The 25459-nt window shown below is 45.2% G+C and overlaps 1 long non-coding RNA gene across 1 annotated transcript in view; it reads right to left on the bottom strand.

Moving 5' to 3' along the window:
- Positions 1–1311: 1311 nt before the first annotated feature.
- The window catches only part of LOC124871774, a 42258-nt gene continuing 18110 nt past the window's right edge, over positions 1312–25459 (bottom strand). The window contains exon 3 of the long non-coding RNA XR_007039113.1: positions 1312–2778. This is a non-coding gene — a long non-coding RNA (uncharacterized LOC124871774). The remainder of the gene's footprint in view (positions 2779–25459) is intronic.

The raw sequence follows: 25459 nt of genomic DNA, 5'->3' as shown, positions 1-25459 counted from the left end.
ATCTTGCGGTCTGCTCCCTGGGTGAATTTACTTTGATGGCAAGACCTGGGCATGCTGGCAGTTGTTTGGTGCATGTTTTCTGTACAGTAGAATGGCTTACTTCAAGCTATTTTCAGACCTCTTTAACTCTCTTACTAGACTCATAAGCTGCAACGACCTTCTTTCTGAAGCCCTCAGATGGCTCTATTGATCTTTCCATGGTTTTTACTCCTACTTCAACAGTAAGGAGCACACCAAGCTAAATGTCTGAGGTTTAAACAGGGAAAGCCTCCTTCTTAATGCTGAGTAACATGTTGTAAATGCGAGCACTAGATGTGAGACATTTATGGGTAATTTTAACCATTTTAGGTGGAAATAAATGTGGGGGTGTGCTAATTTATTCCTCTTCAGATATTACATTTTTACTAGTGCATAGTGCTATTACTATAATACACAGTAACAGTAAGAAAAGTTTATTCGTTTTTATTGTTTATTTATGTTACATGAATTGTTTAGTGTTAAATCTTTTGATTACATTAAATACCCATATGTCTAAATATGTTTAAAATATCTCAGGCTTTTATAGGTTGTCCTAACTATAGATGTTGCTGCAGCTTTCTGTAACATCATATTCTCCTTGTCAGGGTCTCATTTCTTTCAAGACCACATTTAAAAACAAGAAAAACTCTTTAAAAATGTTCTTTACTGTTGAGATTAAAACATATGTTCAAAAGGAAAAAATATGTTCAAAAGGAATAAATACAATAAAACACAATGATATTCATATGATTCATTAAGGTTAGTAAATTGGTAATGCAAGTATATTAGCGATAAAGTTTGCTGTTGCTTTTGCAAATAGCCAGATCAATCCTCCATATTGACCTGGATCTGTGCAAAGAAGCCTAAACCTAACCTAAAGGTACAAACAAGTTCCTGCCTTCATTATTATGACTTAAAATACAAGCTGCTGCAGTTCTGGTCTGTTTGTTAACACTGCAGGGTTTACTGAAGTAGATCAACAAACATTGCATTACAGTACTCTTTGACAATAAGATAAGGCTGCATTTTAGCAATACTACTTGTTAGAAAAAGCCGGATTTCACAACATCCCTGACAGGTTTCTGAGCCTCAAGGAGATCTCAGGACGCACACCCAGATTCTTGACAGGAGAAAGACTGTAAGCAGCCAAAGGAACCAATTTAATTACTTCTGTCTGAGATGCAAAAAGCTCAGCTCAAGTCTTTTTTTTATTATTTAATTTTAGAGAATTCAGTAGAGGCTTTATTGTATTACTACTGTTCACCCAACCTGGTAGATCAGAATACTGTGTGCAAAACAATAATAAAAGTAATTCTGTACCTTCTAAAAGTAAATCTCCTGAGCTGCTGTCAGTCCTGTTTATTTATATAGCGACAATTCACAACCAATGTCGTCTAAAGGCACTTACTAAAAAAGCATTTATCCAATTTATCCATATAAATATATACTGCTCAAATTAATCAAAGGAACACTTTGAAAACACAAAAGACCTCATTTGAAAAAAAAAAAAAATCATGTTTGGTATCTGTACTGATTTGGAATGGGTAATGTGTTGGAAACAAAGGGATGCCACATCAGTGATGAAACTGAAGATTATCAACCCACGGAGGGCTTAATCCAAAGTCACAGAGAAATTTAACTGAAAAACTGATGCAGCAGGATGGTCCAATTTGCTGAACTGTCATTGCAGCAACTGCGAATGGTACTCAGTAGTTTCTATGGCCATGTGCTTGTATGCATGCCTGACAACACTGGACATGCTCCTCATGAGATGACAGATGGTATCCAGGGGTATCTCCTCCCAGATCCTAACTAGGGCATCACTGAGCTCCTGAAAAATGTCTGAGGTGAAACGTGGTGCTGTCAGATGGACCTAGCCATGATGCTCCAGAGATGTTCTATTTGATTTAGGTCAGGGGAGCATTGAGGCCAGTCAGTGGTATCAATGGCTTCATTCTCCAATAACTGCCTGCATACTCTTGTCACATGAGACCAGTTATTATCATGCACCAGGAGGACCCCAGAACCCACTGCACCAGCAGAAGGTCTAAAAATGGGTCTAAGGATTTCATTCAGATACCTAATGGCAGTTATGGTGCCGTCATTAATCCTGTACAGGTTTGTGGTTCCCTCCATGGACGTGTCTTCCCAGACACTGACCCACCACCAAATCGATAATGCTCAACAATGTTGCAGGCAGCTTAACCTTCACAGCAGCTTCTCCAGACATTTTCATGTCTGTCAAATGAGCTCAGATTGAACCTGCTCTCATCTATGAAAAGAAAAGGGCACCAGTACCAAACTTGCTGCGTTCTTTGGCAAATTCCAGTTATGCTTCATGGTGCTGGGCAGTGAGCACAGGGCCTACTAGAGGACATCCGCCCCTCAGGCCACCTTCATGAATTCTGTTTCTAATGGTTTGGTCAGAGACAATCACACCAGTGACCTGCTGCGGGTCACTTTGTAGGGCTCTGGCAGTACTCATCTTGTTCCTCCTCACACAAAGGAGTAGATACAGGTCCTGCTGATGGGTTAAGGATCTCCAATGGTTCTTTCCGGCTCTCCTAGAGTGACTGCTTGTCTCCTGGAATCTCCTTCATGCTCTTGAGACTGTGCTGGGAGATGCAGCAAACCTTCGGGCAATGGCACGTATTTATGTGCCATCCTGGTGGTCTTGGACTGCCTGTGCAACCTCTGTAGGGTCCAGGTGTCTCCTCATGCCACCAGTAGTGACACTGACCCTGGTCAAATGCAGAACATCTGAAAAGCAGCAAAAAACAATTTAGGAGGGTAAAAGATGTCTGTGGCCTCCACCTGCAAAGCCATTCCTGTTTTGTGGTTTGTCTCAATTGTTGCCCCTTTACTGCCCCTGTTGTTAATGGCAGTAACCCCAAAACAGCTGAAAGGTTTTCCATCTAAAGAAACCCAGCAGATCGGATCCTTCTGGATGAACATGCAGAGCCAGTGGGCAGTCGCTGGCATTGTTTCGTTAACTGTGCAATCCCTCGTACTGAGCATACATGTAGCACCAGCGGAAATGAAAATTACCCTTTAGCAGGAAGAAGCCTCCAGCAGAACCAGGCTCGGTGTGAGTGGCCATCTGCCACGACCGACTGAGGGTTGAGAGAACAGAGCAGAGACACAAAAGACCCAGAGGCACTGATCGAGGGGTACTTTCAATGTTAATCAAAATGTAGAGTTAATTGCAGCAGTGGCTTCTTTAGTGAGTTCATAATAGATAGAAACACAGACACGCTCTGAGCCTATAGCATTAAAGACAGTACTAACAGTTAGTTGCAGCACATGAAGCAAGACAACTCTAACCATGTTCTTTGCAATAATAAAAAGATTAAAGAAGATACAATCAAGACATAAATGATAATAAAACAGGTATAGAAACAGAACAGAAATATTAAAGGGAATAAACCAACTCACACTGGAAAACATTGACCAGTGGGAAAAGATGTAAGCGACTTAAGATAGTGTCCTAATGTCTAATATTATGTTGTTCCAAAGTTTGAGAGTCATGAATGAAAAAGCCTGATGATCTCTGAGCGTCCGTCTAATTTTGGGGACAACCAAAGCAGATGGTTAGCTGATTGGGCCACAAAGGAAGATCAGGCTGAAGCTCGTCAGGGAGGCTTTATAGCTGAACCAATTCTGTGCTGCACAAGGAGCCAATGGGAAGAGAGGACAGGATGGATGAGCTGATGCCTGGAGTTTCAAATTAAAAGATGGACAGCAGAGTTTTAGCCAGGCTAGAAGGGGGAGAAGAAGGCAGGATGGTCCCCAGCATAAACTGCACTGCAGTAATCAAGATCCAGGTCTTGCCTTGACGTCTGCCTTAAAAAAAAAAAAGCTTTTCCGCGAAAGGACTAATTGATCTGTTTGTTAAATTTAATAAATGATTTCGACACTTTTTTCCCCTTCAATGTAACATTTATCATATATTATTCTATTGATAAACACAGGCTCTATGTGACGGGTCAGACAAAGAGTGGTTCAAGAATCCTTCATGAGGACTAAAATATCGTGCACGTGACGTCGCTCGGTACGGCGGAGCCGGGGTCCTACCCTGGAGCCAGGCCTGGGGTCGGGACTCGCCGGAGAGCGCCTGGTGGCCGGGTTGCACCTTGCAGGACCCGGCTGGGCCAAGCCCGAACGAGAGACGCTAGGCCATCCCCCAGTGGTCCCACCGCCTGCAGGGGGAACTGTGAGGGACCGGTGCAAAGAGGATTGGGTGGCGGACAAATGTGGAGACCTCAGCGGCCCGATCCCAGGATGATTAGGCTGGCTCTAGGGATGTGGAATGTCACCTCGCTGGGGGGGAAGGAGCCTGAGCTTGTGCGGGAGGTCGAGAGATATCGAGTAGAAATAGTTGGGCTCGCCTCCACGTACAGCGTGGGCTCTGGAACTTTGAGAGGGGTTGGACTCTTTTCTACTCTGGAGTGGCCCACGGGGAGAGGCGGCGGGCTGGTGTGGGTTTGCTTGTTGTCCCCCAGCTCAGCCGTCTGGTGTTGAGGTTTACCCCTGCGCCTTCGGGTTGGGGAGAGGTCTCTGACTATCATTTCAGCCTACGGGCCGAGCGCTAGTGTGGAGTACCCGGCCTTCTTGGTGTCCCTGTCGGGGGTGCTGGATAGTGCCCTCCCGGGGACTCCATTATTCTGCTGGGGGACTTAAACGCCCACGTGGGAAACGACAGTGACACCTGGAGAGGCGTGATAGGGAGGAATGGCCTCCCCGATCTGAATCTGAGTGGTGTTTTGTTATTGGACTTCTGTGCCAGTCACGGATTGTCCATAATGAACACCATGTTCAAACATAATGGTGCCCATCAGTGCACTTGGCACCAGAACACCCTAGGCAGGAGGTCAATGATCGACTTTGTTGTCGTATCATCAGACCTCCGGCCACATGTTTTGGACACTCGAGTGAAGAGAGGGGCTGAGCTGTCCACTGATCACCACCTGGTGGTGAGTTGGATCCGCTGGAGGAGGAGAAAGCCGGACACACATGGCAGGCCCAAGCGCATATTGAGGGTCTGCTGGGAACGTCTGGCAGAGCCCTCAGCCAGGGATGTATTCAACTCCCACCTCCGGGAGAGCTTTGACCAGATCCCGGGGGATGTTGGAGACATAGAGTCTGAGTGGACCATGTTTTCCGCACCTATTGTTGATGCTGCTGCCCGTAGCTGCGGCCGTAAGGTCTGCGGTGCCTGTCGCGGCGGCAATCCCAGAACCCGGTGGTGGACACCGGCAGTAAGGGATGCTGTCAAGCTGAAGAAGGAGTCCTATTGGCTGTGGTTGGCTTGTGGGACTCCTGAGGCGGCTGACGGGTACAGTGAGGCCAAGCGTGCTGCGGCCCGGGCTGTGGCAGAGGCAAAAACTCGGGCCTGGGAGGAGTTCGGTGAGACCATGGAGAAGGACTACCGGTTGCCCTCGAAGCGATTCTGGCAAACCCTCCAGCGCCTCAGGAGGGGGAAGCAGTGCTTCGCCAACACTGTTTATAGTGGGGGTGGGAGGCTGCTGACCTCGACTGAGGACATTATCAGGCGGTGGAAGGAGTACTTCGAGGATCTCCCCAATCCTGCCATCGCGCATTCCGTGGTGGAAACAGAGGCTGGGGACTCGGGGTTGAACTCCTTCATCACCCAGGCTGAAGTCACCGAGGTGGTTAAAAAGCTCCGCGGTGGCAAGGCTTCGGGGGTGGATGAGATCCGCCCTGAGTACCTCAAATCTCTGGATGTTGTGGGGCTGTCATGGTTGACACGCCTCTTCAACATTGCTTGGTGGTCGGGGACAGTGCCTCTGGACTGGCAAACTGGGGTGGTGGTCCCCTTTCATAAGAAGGGGGATCGGAGGGTGTGTTCCAACTACAGGGGGATCACACTCCTCAACCTCCCGGTAAGGCCTACGCCAGGGTATTGGAGAGGAGAGTCCGGAGGAGCAGTGTGGTTTTCGTCCCGGCCGTGGCTCGGGCATCTATACCGGATGCCTCCTGGACGCCTTCCTCGGGAGGTGTTCCAGGCACGTCCCACCGGGAGGAGGCCCAGGACATGGCCCAGGACACGCTGGAGGGACTATGTCTCTAAGCTGGCCTGAGAACGCCTTGGGCTCCCCCCGGAGGAGCTGGAAGAGGTGTCTGGGGAGAGGGGCGTCTGGGTGTCTCTGCTGAATCTGCTGCCCCCGCGACCCGGTTCCGGATAAGCGGAAGACGACGAGTACGAGTACGAGTACGAGTAAACACATCTGTTAGAGTGGAAAATATAACATATAACTTTGAGAGGTTCTCCAAATCTATCAAAGTGGCAGTGCATGTTTTTTGTTAATTCTGACATAAGCTCACTATAAAATTGGTGTTCTTTTGAGGATGGACAGCTTTTGGAAATGTGGCAAAGATTCTAGACAAACATGGATTTTTTTCCTGTATAAGAGAAAGCTTTCATCTTGCAACCCCACTCTCTAGTCCAGATATACGATAAATACAGGAGATTGTTGTCACATAACCAACAGACAACCAGTAGTAATCAGAAATCCCTGCGGCTCCTTCAGTGTTGATGACAACCCCTCTGAACAATTTCTATCTTGACTTTTTATCGGTTATTGAAGATTGTCTTTACTGTATATACACTGCTCAAAAAAATAAAGGAAACACTCAAATAACACATCCTAGATCTGAATGAATGAATATTATCATTGAATACTTTGTTCTTTACAAAGTTGAATGTTCTGACAACAAAATCACACAAAAATCATCAATGGAAATCCAATTTATTAACCAATGGAGGCCTGGATTTGGAGTCACACACAAAATTAAAGTGGAAAAACACACAACAGGCTGATCCAACTTTGATGTAATGTCCATAAAACAAGTCAAAATGAGGCTCAGTATTGTGTATGACCTCCACGTGCCTGTATGACCTCCCTACAACACCTGGGCATGTTCCTGATGAGACGGTGGATGGTCTCCTGAGGGATCTCCTCCCAGACCTGGACTAAAGCATCACCAACTCCTGGACAGTCTGTGGTGCAACGTGACATTGGTGGATGGAGCGAGATATGATGTCCCAGATGTGCTCAATCAGATTCAGGTCTGGGGAAGGGGCGGGCCAGTCCATAGCTTCGATGTCTTCATCTTGCAGGAACTGCTGACACACTCCAGCCACATGAGGTCTAGCATTGTCCTGCATTAGGAGGAACCCAGGGCCAACTGCACCAGTATATGGTCTCACAAGGGGTCTGAGGATCTCATCTAGGTACCTAATGGCAGTCAGGCTACCTCTGGCAAATATATGGAGGGCCGTGTGGCCCTCCAAAGAAATGCCACCCCACACCATTACTGACCCACTCCCAAACCGGTCATGCTGAAGGATGTTGCAGGCAGCAGATCGCTCTCCACGGTGTCTCCAGACTGTCACGTCTGTCATGTGTTCAGTGTGAACCTGCTTTCATCTGTGAAGAGCACAGGGCGCCAGTGGCGAATTTGCCAATCCTGGTGTTCTCTGGCAAATGCCAAGCATCCTGCACAATGTTGGACTGTGAGCACAACCCCCATTTGTTGACGTCGGGCCCTCATACCATCCTCATGGAGTCGGTTACTAACCGTTTGTGCAGACACATGCACATTTGTGGCCAGCTGGGGGTCATTTTGCAGGGATCTGGCAGTGCTCCTCCTGTTCCTCCTTGCACAAAGGCGGAGGTAGCGGTCCTGCTGCTGGGCTGTTGCCCTCCTACAGCCTCCTCCACGTCTTCTGGTGTACTGGTCTGTCTCCTGGTAGCGCCTCCAGGCTCTGGACACTACGCTGACAGACACAGCAAACCTTCTTGCCACAGCTCGCATTGATGTGCTAACCTGGATGAAGTGCACTACCTGAGCCACTTGTGTGGGTTGTAGAGTCCGTCTCATGCTACCACGAGTGTGAAAGCACCACCAACATTCAAAAGTGACCAAAACATCAGCCAGAAAGCATAGGTACTGAGAAATGGTCTGTGGTCCCCACCTGCGGAACCACTCCTTTATTGAGTGTGTCTTGCTAATCACCAAAGATTTCCCCCTGTTGTCTATTCCATTTGCACAACAGCATGTGAAATTGATTGTCAATCAGTGTTGCTTCCTAAGTGGACAGTTTGATTTCACAGACGTTTGATTTATTTGGAGTTATATTGTGTTGTTTAAGTGTTCCCTTTATTTTTTTGAGCAGTGTATATAAAGCATCTTTGTACTCTTCTCCTGGCTAATGCTTTTGGACCATGAGATCCACTTGATCCTCTGTAACCGCTCTGCAAACCAAGGCATTTGACAAACCATGCAGTTAAGGAAATGCCATGAAAATCCCCCAAGGACAACTGAACTTTATATGTGGTTAATCATTACTATGATTGATGGTAGGTGTGGACCAAATAAGATTGGTGAGTGTTGGAACTGAATCAAAAGGTGCTTTAATAAAGAATTTGTCACATGACAACCAGATACGTTTTGATCTCTAATTTTAAAGGTCTGGAAAGCAAAGCAAAAAGGCATGCATCAGTCTCAGTTTTACAAACGTACATACACCAAACTGAAAACCAATCAATATTTTTATAGTGTTGGTAGTTTTAATAGTTTTGCTTCTAAAGTCATGTTGGAAGTGTCCGATTTATGGAATCCATAAAAAATAACAAGAAACTTCTGCATGTCTTCATCAAAATGTAAACAGATTTATGGGGAATTTTATGCAGATGTGTATTTGTTATATTAGAATAAGTCATTTGCATACATCTAACAAAAACCATATAGAAAAGTAAATTGTTGAAGTAAACTACAGATAAAATGTGCTCTCTACTTCTACAAGGTTTCACAATGGTTCAGTGACAAACTGTGACAAGCAAAAGGTTACTCCTCCTCATACATGTCGAACACTTAGGACTTTAGTGACAGTAAACATCTTTGACTTGTTTAAACTTGTAAGGCATGTCAAATTCTTTGGAACTTTATCAATGTAACCTGAGTGACAGGGATAATAAATCTGATAAACACTTCACCACCAAATGGCTACTGCCTGCACAGAGCTGTTGTTGTCATAATATTCTCAAGAACCACCATCCCTCTGTACATAAGGGCCAACTATTGTAACTTTGATGCTTTCATGCATCCTAATAGAATGTTGTTTCCATTTCTTCTTTCTTGCAGACAGAAATGCTGAATGCTTGTTTAAACTGGTTGGGTTACGGCGAGGATATAGTTTTTAAGTATAGTTCATACAGGACCGGTCCAGAGGTTTAACTAGTTTGGATGTGTTTGGGATCATTGTTTTAACCAGCTAGCATTTGATTTGAAGTGAGATGAAAGACGTTGGTTGTATTTGTCCTTCCTCACTATTATACCTACCTGCAATTAACCAGTACCACTGGTAGCAAAACAACACTCAGCATAATACCACCACCACCATGCTTAGCGGTTTGTACAGTGTCCTTGGGTTTAAGAGCCTCACCTCATCTCCTCCAAACATACTTACTTCCTTTGTGGCCAAATCCTAGCCTCCTCTAACTAGAAATCTTTTCTCCAAAACACATCTGGCTTGTCTCTGTACACAGCTCCAGATTTCAGTTAAGCTACAAAGAGCTGACTTTGAAGCAGGAGTTTTGTAGTTTTTTGTGATTGGCATGCTAATGTTCAAGTGGCATCACTGTAGACCATGACAACGGTGTTCCAGCATCTTCCAGTTTATGAGGATTGTTCTTGAACATTCTAACCAGTGTCCCTTTGTCTGAGGGCCACAGTATTAAAAGAGATGGTTTCCAAACAAAACCCAAATCTGGTTCTGGAGTGGATGAACAACCCTAACATTAGGGTCCTGTAATGCTTCCAACCACAACCATATGGAACATTTTTAGACTATGCATAAAACCCTGTTCAACACTCACATTTTGCAACATTGTAACCAAAAACCTTAGTGTGTTTTATCAGGATTTTTTGGAGTAAAACAGCTGAAAGCAGGTATGTCAATACTAAGATAAAGTTATACACAGGTTAATTTACCAAACAGGTGACATTTTAAAGAAAACAATAAAGCTACTGGTTGGATTTTATTTAGGAGTACAGTAAAGACATGCAGAAGTACAGTATAAAGAGTACAGAATGCAGATGCATACCCCACTGTTCAGGAATTTTATTTTTGAACTTTTTTAAACCCCCCTATCGCTTTCTTTCCACTTTATAATTAACCACAACTTTTGTTGGCTTGTCATATAAAATTCCAATTTAAAATAATACGTTTATGGTTATAATGTGTCACAATGTGAAAAGGGTCATAGGTTATTAATATTTCTGAAGAAAACTACAGCCAATAAGAAAATTAGATTTCAAAAACATCAATAGAATCTTCTCTGATTTTTTTATACTTCAGTTCTTTCAAACCTGACAATAAATCTAGATTTTTTTCTTAAAATATAATTATTTTAATAATTAACTGAATTGGAAGATAAAATAATCGGCAATTTAAGAAAGTTTTTAAGACTTTATGACTATCATAGCCTTTCTGAGTTTCTGAGTGACTCTATCTGCCTTGATGGTTTTATGTTTAGTGATTTTCTGTGAGCTCTGCTTCCCAACACAGCAGAATTACTTTCAGCTTTTGTTATGCATCAACAACACATTCTGTAGTCACTCTGCGACATTTGGCACCTGCATCACTACCACAACAATCAGTCATCTCAAAAATGTCACAGAGAACCAACATGTTTCCATCCGTCTGTGTTACTACCTCCATCTGCCCGGTATTTCATCAGCTTTTTCATCCTTTGAACCCACAGGGACACAGTGAGGTACACATTACATTATATGGCTGAAAGTAATAGTTATCCCTTCAAAAGGGTTAACGTCCCTTAATTTTGCCATATTATTTGGAAGCCATATTATATTATTTAATATATATTTTGTGTGACAGATTGATACAATGCAGTCCATAAATGTGAAGTGCAAAGAAAATAATGGTTTATTTAAATTTGTTTTTACAATTTAAGATCTGTGACGTGCATATGTATTCACCCCTTTTATCCCAATTGTTGTGGTTTTTAGTATAACAATGGCCATCAGTGGGCAGATGGACAAACTGTCTACTGTTAAGGCTAGCCTTAAAATGTTCCTTTTTGATAAAGCTTATAGTTAGAGTGGCTTAGGTTATCCTGAGCTATCTGTGTAGTTATGCTGCTATAGGCTTAGGCTGCTGGAGGACATAATGACCAATTTCACCCTTTTTTGCTACATTCTCACACTACTCTCTAATTCTGCATTATTTGATGTTATTTCAGTTTTTAACTTTATGTTCTCTCTTTTCTCTTCCTAGAAGAAACAAAACCTGGCCTGACTCTGTGTTTAGCTTTGACACCTTTCTGGAGAGGGGAATCGTCCAAGCTTCTGTTGGCAACAACTTAATGCTCACACTCTACCAATGATCCACATAGCCCTGTCTTTCAGTGTTTAACCCTTTCTCTCTCCTAGACATGGTGATTGACTGAGCTTTTACTATAACTAATTATACAGGTCCTTCTCAAAATATTAGCATATTGTGATAAAGTTCATTATTTTCCATAATGTAATGATGAAAATTTAACATTCATATATTTTAGATTCATTGCACACTAACTGAAATATTTCAGGTCTTTTATTGTCTTAATACGGATGATTTTGGCATACAGCTCATGAAAACCCAAAATTCCTATCTCACAAAATTAGCATATCATTAAAAGGGTCTCTAAACGAGCTATGAACCTAATCATCTGAATCAACGAGTTAACTCTAAACACCTGCAAAAGATTCCTGAGGCCTTTAAAACTCCCGGCCTGGTTCATCACTCAAAACCCCAATCATGGGTAAGACTGCCGACCTGACTGCTGTCCAGAAGGCCACTATTGACACCCTCAAGCAAGAGGGCAAGACACAGAAATAAATTTCTGAACGAATAGGCTGTTCCCAGAGTGCTGTATCAAGGCACCTCAGTGGGAAGTCTGTGGGAAGGAAAAAGTGTGGCAGAAAACGCTGCACAACGAGAAGAGGTGACCGGACCCTGAGGAAGATTGTGGAGAAGGGCCGATTCCAGACCTTGGGGGACCTGCGGAAGCAGTGGACTGAGTCTGGAGTAGAAACATCCAGAGCCACCGTGCACAGGCATGTGCAGGAAATGGGCTACAGGTGCCGCATTCCCCAGGTCAAGCCACTTTTGAACCGGAAACAGCGGCAGAAGCGCCTGACCTGGGCTACAGAGAAGCAGCACTGGACTGTTGCTCAGTGGTCCAAAGTACTTTTTTCGGATGAAAGCAAATTCTGCATGTCATTCGGAAATCAAGGTGCCAGAGTCTGGAGGAAGACTGGGGAGAAGGAAATGCCAAAATGCCAGAAGTCCAGTGTCAAGTACCCACAGTCAGTGATGGTCTGGGGTGCCGTGTCAGCTGCTGGTGTTGGTCCACTGTGTTTTATCAAGGGCAGGGTCAATGCAGCTAGCTATCAGGAGATTTTGGAGCACTTCATGCTTCCATCTGCTGAAAAGCTTTATGGAGATGAAGATTTCATTTTTCAGCACGACCTGGCACCTGCTCACAGTGCCAAAACCACTGGTAAATGGTTTACTGACCATGGTATCACTGTGCTCAATTGGCCTGCCAACTCTCCTGACCTGAACCCCATAGAGAATCTGTGGGATATTGTGAGGAGAACATTGAGAGACTCAAGACCCAACACTCTGGATGAGCTAAAGGCCGCTATCGAAGCATCTTGGGCCTCCATAAGACCTCAGCAGTGCCACAGGCTGATTGCCTCCATGCCACGCCGCATTGAAGCAGTCATTTCCGCCAAAGGATTCCCGACCAAGTATTGAGTGTGGTATTTTGGGTTTTCATGAGCTGTATGCCACAATCATCCGTATTAAGACAATAAAAGACCTGAAATATTTCAGTTAGTGTGCAATGAATCTAAAATATATGAATGTTAAATTTTCATCATGACATTATGGAAAATAATGAACTTTATCACAATATGCTAATATTTTGAGAAGGACCTGTATGTGCTCTCTTTCAGACTCTAACCTTGAAAACTGGCTTAGAGTTTATCTGTTCTTTCTTTCTAGGTGAAACGACTAAAGGAGCTACATCCATTAACATTTACTTTTCCTTCCCATAGAAAGTACTCCTGGATCAGTGCTTCTTTGTTCTTTTGTGTCTCTGCTCCGTTCTCTCAAACCCCGAGTCGGTCGTGGCAGATGGCTGCTCACACCGAGTCTGGTTCTGCTGGAGGTTTCTTCCTGTTAAAAGGGAGTTTTTCCTCTCCACTGTCGCTACATGCATGCTCAGTATGAGGGATTGCTGCAAAGTCAACTCCAGTGACTGTCCACTGTCTCTACATGCTCATCCGGGAGGAGGGAATGCTGCAAGTCACTTACTGGATGCAATCTGCTGGGTTTCCTTAGATAGAAAAACTTTTTATCCAATTTGAACAAAAACTGAATCTGACTGCACTGTTCAATAGTTACAATTAATTGGAATGTATGAACCTGACTTTTGTGAAGTGCCTTGAGACGACATGTGTTGTGAATTGGCGCTATATAAATAAACTGAATTGAATTGAATTTTAATCTGATATCCCTAAATAAAACCAATCCAGAAGTAATCCTATGTAGTAAACAGAATCTACATGTGCGTAATTTAACCTCAGTATGCATGTACATCTCAGTAAATTTGAATTAGGATTACTTGCGGTTGTTTATTATTGTCCCTAATGGTTTTCTGTACCAGTTTATTTCTGTGTGTTGAGTTTCTTAGTTCTAGAGTTCTGCTCTTGGTGTATTTAGTTTGGATTTAGTAAAATCCTGCTGTGTCCTGTTTTGTTCTCTCTGTGTTTATTTCTGTGTTTATCTGTCACCATCCCTCAGTCCCCTGCATAGGTTCTCCTTTATCTCTACTACATTGTCTGATTAGTCACACCTGGTTCTCATCTCATTTACCCTCCTTCCCAGTAGTGATAAACCAGCCAGTTACCATCCTTCTGGCAAGTTTCTTCCAGGGTGACAGTGATAAGGGTTCGTCCTGTTACCTGCGGGTTGCCGGTTCGAAACCCCCACTCTGTTCGTCTAAGTCATTGTGACCTTGGGCAAGACACCTCACCTGCCTAGCCTGCTGATGGTGGTCAGAGGGCCCGGTGGCACAAATTGTATGGCAGCCTCACTTCTGTCAGTCTGCCCCACCACTACCAATGTGTGAATGTGTGTATGAAAGGGTGGATGACTGACTGTAGTGTAAAGTGGTTTGGGGTCCTTGGACTTGAGAAAGCGCTAAATCTTCTAAGTATTCCCACTCCACACCGTTACTCATCCAGCTGCACTGGCTCCCTATTCATTTCAGAGCTCAGTTTAAGATTCTGGTCCTGACACACACACACACACACACACACACACAGTCAAGCCCCAACTTATATCAGTGAACTCTTGTATTCGTACAATCCCCCCAGGTCTCTGCGGTCATGCGATAAAGTCCTACTGGCTGTACATCACACAAGGCTGAAAACTAAGGGTGATAGAGCTTTTGCAACAGTAGCTCCCCGACTCTGGAACTCTATCCCCTTGTGTATAAGGACTGCGGATTTGGTGGTGTCTTTTAAAAAACAGCTAAAAATTAATCTTTTTAGGCTTGCGTTTGGTTAGTTTATTTTTGATTTTGTCTTATCATCTTTTATTTTACATATATAAATATATTATTCCAATTGTAATTTGTTTTAGTGTTGTGAAGCACTTTGTGATCTGTCTTGAGAGATGCTATATAAATCAAATTTTACTTACTTACATACTTACTTACTTACACAGGTACAGGCCATTTACCATTTACCATTCCAAGTAGCACTGGCAGTTCTCCGCACTGGTTCTCTGTGCTCCTCTAGTTTTATAAGTTATTTTAATATTAAATGTTCTTCTGTCTGCCTACTAACCATTCTGCATTTTTTCCTTACAACAACAGTCATGACATTGAGAGGTTGGTTAAAGAACATTAGGGAACCAACAACATCATGAAAAACCAAGGAACACAGCAGACAGGTCAGTTAGGAAGTTGTGGAGAAGTTTAAAGGAGGGTTAAAGGAAGGTTAGATTATAAAACAATATCCCAAGCTGCACATCACAAAGTTCGGTTCATTGCAACATCTGAAAATGGGAAGTGTACGAGACAACTGCAATCCTAATGAGACATGGCCTTCCACCTGAAATAACAGGTAAGGGCGAGGAGAGCATTAATCAGAGAAGCAGACAACAGAGTCATACTAACTCCAGAGGGGCTGCAGGAGGCAGAATCTGCCAGCAGGATAACTAGTAACCATGCACCATCAGACTCTGTTCTTTACAGAGGAGTGCCAAGAAGAAAGCCAAGTCCACAATCCATGCAGGGGACACAGCAAACATGTGGAACAAGATCCTCTGGTCAGATTAAACCAAGAAGTGTCTTTCTTGTCTACATGGAAAACCGTGTGTGGCATAACACTCAGCACATAACAGTGAACGCACACTACCATTAAACATTTGGTGGCAGCCTCATTCTGTGAGGATGCTTTTGTTCAGCACTGACAGAGAAGTTTGTCTGGAAGTTGATGGGAAGATGTTTGGATGGAGAAAAATACAGAACAATCCTTGTAAAAAAAAAAACGTTAGAGAGCGCAAAAGACTTGACACTGGGGCAGAGGTTAGGATGACCCTAAACAAACAGTCAGAGCTACAGTAGAGTGGTTTAGATTAGAATGGCCCAGTCAAAGCCCAGACATAAAGCCAATTGAAAACCTGTGCCAAAACTTGAAAGTTGCTATAAACCATGTATCACTTAACACTTAAATAGTACTTTGAGTTGTACTATCACATAAAACCTCAGTACAATGCAATAAAGTTTGTGTGAGTAATGTAACAAAATGAGAAGAAGTCCAAGGGAAATGAGTACTTCTGCAAGTTGCTGAGATTTCAGCAGGTCTAATATTCCAGGTGATTGAGCCAGCTGGATTTGTGAATCAAATGACTCATCTCATTGCTCCATCTGACAGTGATTGGTCTCAGTCTGAGAGGAGGATCATCCCAACTGTTTCCATGAGTAAAGCGACGTGGCATGGGGCAATCAGAAGGTCTCAAGGTGAGTATGGAACTATGTAGTGATGAGTCAGAGCCGGCTCCCAGATGTCCCCATAACAATGGGATGTTTTGGAATTTATTTAGCTGTCGTGTTCCTGCAATGCATTGCTTTGCTCTGATGACAGCTTCTGATGCTTCTGTTGACAGGAAGACAGTCTTCCAAAATGAGGTGCTGATGGGAATATTTATTGTTAGGAAAAAATACATTTTAATTAAAATTCAAAAACTCCATGATTTGGATGCTTTTTGGACCAGTATACCCAGTTTGAGCTCATTACTCATTTGTCACTTTAGTCTGATTACATTAAAATAAAATTTAAATCTACACATGGCTATTAAAAAGCAGAGTTACAGCCTATATCCTCTCTACAGAAAAATGTATTATTCAGTGCCAAAATACTGAAAGTTTATTCTGCCTTCTTTCATTATTCTTCATCATTCTTCTCCTCCTTGAGCCGCCACCTTAACGTGTTGGAGGGGTTTGAGTGCTCGAATGATCCTAGAGGCTATGTTGTCTGGGGCTTAAATGCCCCTGGTAGGGTCTCCTATGGCAAACAGGCTCTAGGTGGCGGGTCAGACAAAGAGCGGTTCAAGACCCCCTCATGACGACTACAAAATCAAGGCACGTGACGTCGCCTGGTACGGCGGAGCCAGGGTCCCACCCTGCAGCCAGGCTTGGGGTCGGGACTCGTCGGAGAGCGCCTGGTGGCAGGGTTGTTCCTCGCGGGACCCAGCCGGGCCAAGCACGAACGAGAAACGTAAGACAATCCCCCAGTGGGCCCACCACCGGCAGAGCGAACCGTGAGGGACCGGTGCAAAGAGGATTGGGCGGCGGACGAAGGTGGAGACCTCGGCGGCCCGATCCCCGGATGCTTAGGCTGGCTCTAGGGATGTGGAATGTCACCTCGCTGGGGGGGGAAGGAGCCTGAGCTTGAGTGGGAGGTCGAGAGATATTGACTAGAAATAGTCGGGCTCACCTCCACGCACAGTGTGGGCTCTGGAACCCATCTCCTCGAGAGGGGCTGGACTCTCTTCTACTCTGGAGTGGCCCACGGGGAGAGGCGGCAAGCTGGGGTGGGTTTGCTTGTCGCCCCCCAGCTCAGCCGTCTCGTGTTGGGGTTTCCCCAGTGGATGAGAGGGTCGCTCGCATCCCTGCGCCTTCAGGTTGGGGAGAGGTCTCTGACTATCATTTCAGCCTACGGGCCGAGTGGTAGTGCGGAGTACCCGGCCTTCTTGGCGTCCCTGTCGGGGGTGCTGGATAGTGCCCCTCCTGGGGACTCCATTATGCTGCTTGGGGACTTCAACGCCCACGTGGGAAACGACAGTGACACCTGGAGAGGCGTGATCGGGAGGAATGGCCTCCCCGATCTGAATCCGAGCTGTGTTTTGTTATTGGATTTCTGTGCTAGTCACGGATTGTCCATAATGAACACCATGTTCAAACATAAGGATGTTCATCCGTGCACTTGGCACCAGGATACCCTAGGCAGGAGGTCAATGATCGACTTTGTTGTCACATCATCAGACGTTCGGCCGCATGTTTTGGACACTCGGGTGAAGAGAGGGGCTGATCTGTCCACTGATCACGTCTGGCGGACCCCTTGGCCAGGGATGTATTCAACTCTCACCTCTGGGAGAGCTTTGACCAGATTCCGAGGGATGTTGGAGACATAGAGTCCGAGTGGACCATGTTCTCCGCATCTATTGTGGATGCTGCTGCCCGTAGCTGCGGCCGTAAGGTCTGCGGTGCCTGTCGCAGCGGCAATCCTCGAACCTGGTGGTGGACACCGGCAGTAAGGGATGCTGTCAAGCTGAAGAAGTAGTCCTATTGGCTGTGGTTGGCTTGTGGGACTCCTGAGGCGGCTGACGGGTACTGTGGGGCTAAGCGTGCCGTGGCCCGGGCGGTGGCAGAGGCAAAAACTCGGACCGGGGAGGAGTTTGGTGAGGCCATGGAGAAGGACTACCGGTTGGCCCCGAAGCGATTCTGGCAAACCCTCCAGCGCCTCAGGGGGGGAAGCAGTGCTTCGCCAACACTGTTTACAGTGGGGGTGGGGAGCTGCTGACCTCAACTGGGGACATTATCAGCCGGTGGAAGGAAGACTTCGAGGATCTCCTCAATCTTGACATCACACATTCCCTGGTGGAAACAGAGGCTGGGGACTCGGGGTTGGACTCTTTCATCACCCAGGCTGAAGTCACCGAGGTGGTTAAAAAGCTCCACGGTAGCAGGGCTTTGGGGTTGGATGAGATACGCCCTGAATACCTCAAGTCTTTGGATGTTGTGGGGCTTTCATGGTTGACACGCCTCTTCAACATTGCGTGGCGGACAGGAACAGGGGGATCACACTTCTCAACCTCCCTGGTAAGGCCTACGCCAGGGTATTGGAGAGGAGAGTCCGGCCGATAGTCAAACCCCGACTTCTGGAGGAGCAGTGTGGTTTTCCTCCTGGCCGTGGAACACTGGACCAGCTCTATACCCTCTACAGGGTACTCGAGGGTTCATGGGAGTTTGCCCAACCGGTCCACATGTGTTTTGTGGACCTGGAGAAAGCATTTGACTGTGTCCCTCGTGATGCCCTGTGGGGGTGCTCCAGGAGTATGGAATCGGGGGCCCTTTACTAGGGGCCATCCGATCTCTGTACAAGCGGAGCAGGAGTTTGGTTCGCATTGCCGGCACTAAGTTGGACCTGTTCCCGGTGCATGTTGGACTCTGGCAGGGCTGCCCTTTGTCACCGGTCCTGTTCATAACTTTTATGGACAGAATTTCTAGGCGCAGCCAAGGGCCGGAGGGGGTCTGGTTTGGGGACCAGAGGATTTCGTCTCTTCTTTTTGCAGATGACGTGGTCCTGCTGCACCCTCTAGCCAAGACCTACAGCATGCACTGGGGCAGTCTGCAGCCGAGTGTGAAGTGCCTGGGATGAAGATCAGCTCCTCCAAGTCCAAGGCCATGGTTCTCGACCGGAAAAGGGTGGCTTGTCCTCTTCACGTTGGAGGGGAGTTCCTGCCTCAAGTGGAGGAGTTTAAGTATCTCGGGGTCTTGTTCACGAGTGAGGGAAGAATGGAGCGGGAGATCGACAGACTGATTGGTGCGGCTGCCACAGTAATGGGGGCGCTGTGCCGGTCCGTTGTGGTAAAGAGAGAGCTGAGCCGAAAAGCGAAGCTCTCGATTTACCGGTCGGTCTACGTTCCTACCTTCACCTATGGCCATGAACTTTGGGTCATGACCGAAAGAACGAGATCCCGGATACAAGCGGCGGAAATGAGCTTCCTCCGTAGGGTGGCCGGTGAGGAGCTCGGCCATCCGGGAGGGGTTCGGAGTAGAGCCGCTACTCCTCAGCTATTCCTCCACATCGAGAGGAGCCAGTTGAGGTGGCTCGGGCATCTATACCAGATGCCTCCTGGACGCCTTCCTCGGGAGGTGTTCCAGGCACGTCCCACCGGGAGGAGGCCCAGGGGACGGCCCAGGACTCGCTGGAGGGACTATGTCTCTCGGCTGGCCTGGGAACGCCTCGGGCTCCCCCCGGAGGAGTTGGAGGAGGTGTCTGGGGAGAGGGACGTCTGGGCGTCTCTGCTGAGTCTGCTGCCCCCGCGACCCGGTCCCGGAAGTACGAGTACGAGTACGAGTAGGAAATGCAAGTTTCCTATCCTTTTAGATGCTTTCTGTTTAACATTGTTTTTCTCTCTCTCTGAAAAGCTAACACATATGTTTCTACTGCTTTTTTCTCCCAGCTACGACTGAGATTTAATTACTAAAACTGCTAAATGTATTTCCTTAATTCAAATTTATACTAAAATCGAATTTCTCCTGTTTTTTGGTGAACCACTGCTATGTTGGTGTGGTCACATACACTCACCGGCCATTTTATTAGGTACACCTGTCCAACTGCTCATTAACACACATTTCTAATCAGCCAATCACATGGCAGAAACTGCATTTAGGCACATTGACGTGGTCCAGACGATCTGCTGCAGTTCAAACCGAGCATCCGAATGGGGAAGAAAGGTGATTTAAGTGACTTTGAACATGGCATGGTTGTTGGTGCCACACAGTTGTTGGTGCCAGACAGGCTGGTCTCGATTTCTGCAGTGACATTCGGATGGTAGGGTCAGAATTTGGCGTCAACAACATGAAAGCATGGATCCATCCTGCCTTGTATCAACGGTTCAGGCTGGTGGTGGTGGTGGTGGGGGGGATATTTTTTTGGCACACTTTGGACCCCTTAGTACCAATTGAGCATCGTGTCGACGCTACAGTCTATCTGACTATTGTTGCGGACCATGTCCATCTCTTTATGTACCCATCTTCTGATGGTTATGTCCAGCAGGATAACGCGCCATGTCATAAAGCACGAATCATCTCAGGCTGGTTTCTTGAACATGACAATGAGTTCACTGTACTCAAATGGCCTCCACAGTCGCCAGATCTCAATCCAATAGAGAACCTTTGGGATGTGGTGGAACGGGAGATTCGCATCATGGATGTGCAGCTGAAAAATCTGCAGCATCTGTGTGATGCTATCATGTCAATATGGACCAAACTCTCAGAGGAATGTTTCCAGTACCTTGTTGAATCTATGCCACCAAGGATTAAGGCAGTTCTGAAGGCAAAAGGGGATCCAACCCGGTACTAGCAAGGTGTACCTCATAAAGTTGCTGGTGAGTGTGTTTAGGATGAGTGTTCTGTTGAAATGCCCATAGACTACCCATATTCAGAGAGCCAACCAGATTTTTATTCAGATTCTCCTGGTATTTGAAGTTCACAATGCTATGCACTCTATAAAGTTTCCCCGGGCCTATGGGAAGAGAAACAGGCCCACAGCATCAAAGAGCCACCACCATGCTTAACAGTGAAAAGGGGTGCTTTTCCACATATTTATCTTTGTTTCACACCAGATCCACCTGTATTGTTTGTTGCTGTAAAGCTTAAGTCTCATCCAACCAAGGCACAATATTCCAGTTAAAGTCCCAGTGACGTTTAGCAAACTCCATGTTTCTGTTTGTAATCAAAGGTAGAAATGGCTTTTCTTTCAGCACATAAATAGTATCTAATATTTACAGTGATAACTCTGCTACCCCAAGATGCAACTCCTACTGAAGAACTCTAACTGTGAGCTTTTTATAATTTTACACTCCTTAGCACAGTTTTAGTTGATTTACAATTTTTAATTGTTGCCTTATTTGATTTATGTGTTCTCTTGTCTTTCCCCTTTTGAACAGTTAAATGTGTGAGCAATTCCTAACATCGAGTTTCTGTTTTAACGTTGAAGTCAGCTGGAAAACAGGTAAGGAAATCCAGTACACAGCAGTCACTTGAGTGCACAAGAACGTAAGTAATTTTCTCAGGAAGATAATAATAAGAGCTACAAAGGGCTAGAGTTTACCACTTATGGTTAACACTCAGGCGATAAGGTGCTGGCAGCTTCCTGCTTAAATACTCCCAGTAGCAATCGGTAGATGTGAAACACCTGTCACCTCTGCACCCATGAGCTCCAGCGCCATTTATGGACTAAGTAAAGTAAATAGTAAGTAAAAACAAACATAAACTCCCAGACTCCGACATCCTCTCCCCCTCAACAGCTGCAGCCTGGCAGCCCTGAGGAACTGGAAGGCAGGGAAGACTGATAGTCGGTGATGAGAGATGGGTCACAGATGAAATACCAGGCACCCAAAAACGGTCCTCCAGAAGTAGCCCTCCCAGTTGACGAGATACTGCCAGCCACGACCCCGCCGACGGGAGTCCACTATCTGTCAGAACATGGAGACTGGGTGCCCCAGATGGTCCCGGGTGGGTGGAGCGGGTTTGGCCAGAGGGCAAGAAAAGCTGGACATGACGGGCGTGATTGGTGAGACGTGAAATGTGGGATGTATTCAAAGACTTGAAGGCAGACGAAGACGGACAGCAGTGGGACTGACCGCAGACTCTATTTTATAAGGCCCTATGAAATGGGGAGAAAGCTTCCTGTACATGGACTTGAGAGGAATGTCTTGAGATGATAGCCAGACCTTTTGGACGGGACGATATACAGGAGCAGGCCTGCGTCTTCTATCAGCGAATCTTTTCTTCTGTTCTGCAGTGGGGGGAAGAGCTTGAATGGTTGACTCCCATATGTTCTTACAGCAGTGGATGTGGTGACGGACTGAGGTGACTGCAATTTCTTCTTCGTCTGCAGAAAAAAGGGGCGGTTGATAACCAATGAAAACTTCGAAGGTTGAGAAGCCGGTGGCAGAGGATATGTGTGAATTATGTGCATATTCTATCCATTGGGGGAAAGTGCACCAGTCTGTTGGGTTGGTGGATGTGAGGCATCTGAGAGTGGACTCTAGCTGCTGGTTCGTTCTCTCGCCCTCTCCGTTTTATTGTAGATGGTAGCCAGAAGTTAATGACACTTTAGCTCCCAGAACTAAACAAAACTGTTTCCACCACTGTGAGATGAAATGGGGTTCTCGATCTGACAGTGTGTCCTGGGGAATGCCATGCAGGCAGAAGATGTGCTTGGTGAGTAGCTGAGCTGTCTGGAAGGCGGATGGAAAAAGATGACAGGCTTTAGAGAAACGGTCAATAATTGTTAGGATGGTGATCACACTTTGTGAGGTAGGGAGGCCAGTCACAAAGTCAAGGGCGATGTGGGACCAGGGCTGTCTTGGAAAATGCTAAGGGGCTGGAGAAGACCAGAAAGCGGTTGATTATTGGATTTATGCCCGGCTCAGATTGTGCAGGCATGAACATATTCTTTAACATCTTTGTGCAAAGATGCCCAGCAAAATCTTCTCAATGATCAATGTTGTGGTTCTACTGGCTCCAGGATGGGCTGAAAACTTTGACAGATCAAAACGAGAGAAAAATAAGGACCAACAAGACTGGCGAGAATTCAGTCACTTGGCTGACTGCAGGTAGGCTAAGTTTTTATGATCTGTCCAGACCAGAACGGGATATTCAGCGCCCTCTAGCCAGTGACGCCATTCCTCTAGGCCCAGCTTTATTGCTAAAAGTTCTCTGTCCGCCACATCATAGTTTTGTTTGGTGTTGCTGGAGGCTGGGGTTAATGCATCAAGAGCTACTATGCACAGATGAATCCTACACATGAGCTACAAATGTTACATTCCTCGTGTCAAGCCACACCTGAAGCAGAGACATTACCAAGTGTCTCACCTTAGCTAAGGAGCTAGCTTTCAGATGCAAGCAAAGTTTGCCTTTAATTTGTAAATCAAGGTCGCAGAGTCTGGAGGAAGAGTGGAGAGACAAAGAATCCATGTTGATTGAAGTCCAGTGTGAAGTTTCCATAGTCAGTGAGGCTTTGGTGTGCCATGTCATCTGCTGGTGTTGGTCCACTGGGTTTTCTGAAGTTCACAGTCAACACAGCCATCTACCAGGAGACCAGTTGACCATCGTTATGGAGATGCAGATTTTTTTTTTTTTCAGCAGGACTTGGCACCTACCCACACTGCCAAAGGAACCAAAAGCTGGTTCAGTGAGCATGGCGTTATTGTGCTGGTTTGACCAGCAAACTCTCCTGATCTGAACCCCAAAGAGAGTCTATGGAGGATTGTCAAGAGAAGGATGAGAGACACCAGACCCAACAATGCAGATGACCTGAAGGCTGCTATCAAAGCAAGCTGGGCATCCATTACACCTCAGCAGAACCATATTCTGATCTCCTCCATGTCATGCCACACTGATGTAGTAATTCATGCAAAAGCCCTACCAAGTATTGAGTGCATAGAAATGAACATACTTTACAGAATCCTGACATTTCTGTTTAGAATGTCATTTTATATTGATATAATGTAATATTCTAATTTTCTGAGACACATAATTTGGAGTTTTCATGATCTGTGAGCCATAATTATCAAAATGACATAAAATGACTATAAATATTTCACTTTCTGTGAAAGCGAGATCTGTTTCCTTCCAGTTTATGTTTTTCATTTGCTGTATTTTTAGTTTGTTCATATTAGATCAGGTTTATGACTTATTCTTGTGTTAGGTATTTGCGTTCTTTAGCTCATTGTTTACTACTTATATTCCTGTACACTGAGTTTTCTTAGATTCCCTACTCATCTGGGGTAATCACCCTTCCTCCTTCAGTTGCTCTGCAGTTCTTGTCACCAGCTGTCCCATATTCCTCCTGATTAGCCTTCCTGTTTAATTGGTCCATTTTTCTACCTACCTCAGTATTTATACTTTATGGTTTTCATTTCTTGCCAATGGATCGTACTGTTGACTACCTACTCCATGGCAGTTACCTTGTTCGTGTTCTGTGCCCTGCCTCCCTGTAAGTTTTCCCTGTTTTTGTTATAAAAAAGAACTGATCAACTCACCATGGGACTCAAAGCTCCTGATCTGCACGTTGGTCCTGCAAACACCCAGCCAAACATGACAGTATATTTACGAAAGCTAACAAATCAAACAAAACCTTGGATCTTTGTGAAACACTAGGTTTTAAATTTTTATCACATTTTTAAAAACTTTGTATTTTGGTGACATCCTGCATTGGAGATTCCAAATTTTGTATCCTTCTTTTGTTTTAGAACCGTTGTGCAGCTTTTAAAAAGAAAACAGATCTCGGATTATTTATTGTACTTTAACAAAAAACAAAAGATGGTAACAACTAAAACACTTAAAAGACACAAAATTTATAAAAGTTGCTTTCATAGTGGGAAGACAGAAACCATAGTTTAATCCATAGCAATCATTTCTCTGACACCTTTCTATCAGATCCAGCATTAACCTTGTTTTTTATAAAAACTCAGCTATAATTGCTGTTTTCCTTCCTTTTTTGTATAAAGGATTTTTTTTCTGTCATTGGACCAGTTTCGTGTGACCTGATCACTCGAAACATATCATAGGAGCTGCAGTTATGGAGATGCCCTGATCCAGATATCTAACCATTATCATTTGGCTCTTAAATCCTCAAATTTGCCAATTTTATCAGCTTCCAACACAAATCAAATCTAAAGATGTCATGATTTGTGGGTGTTTTTGGGTTCTTCTTCTTATTATTTTTATTCTTGATAGGTTTTGAATCATGCTTCTGTTATTTTCCTGGTCATGCTGTAGTTTTTGTCCTCCAGTTCATGTTTTGTCAGGTTAGGTTTTTTGGATCTGGTTATGCTTTAGTTTCATGGTTTACTAGTTGTGTTTAAGTTTGCATTCAAGAGTGTTCTGCTCCAGCCACGTTTTGTTCTCCGCTGTCTTAAATAACCTTCATTCGGTTCACCTGCACCTAGCATTCAGTCTCCTTGTTTCACCTGGTTCTTGCTCCATATATATACATCTGTTCTGTTCATTCCTTGCGGAAACATTTTGGATCACTG

The sequence above is a fragment of the Girardinichthys multiradiatus genome, chromosome 7 (assembly GCF_021462225.1).
Source record: "Girardinichthys multiradiatus isolate DD_20200921_A chromosome 7, DD_fGirMul_XY1, whole genome shotgun sequence".
NCBI classification, from domain to species: domain Eukaryota; kingdom Metazoa; phylum Chordata; class Actinopteri; order Cyprinodontiformes; family Goodeidae; genus Girardinichthys; species Girardinichthys multiradiatus.
This window is presented reverse-complemented; position numbering and strand designations above follow the sequence as displayed.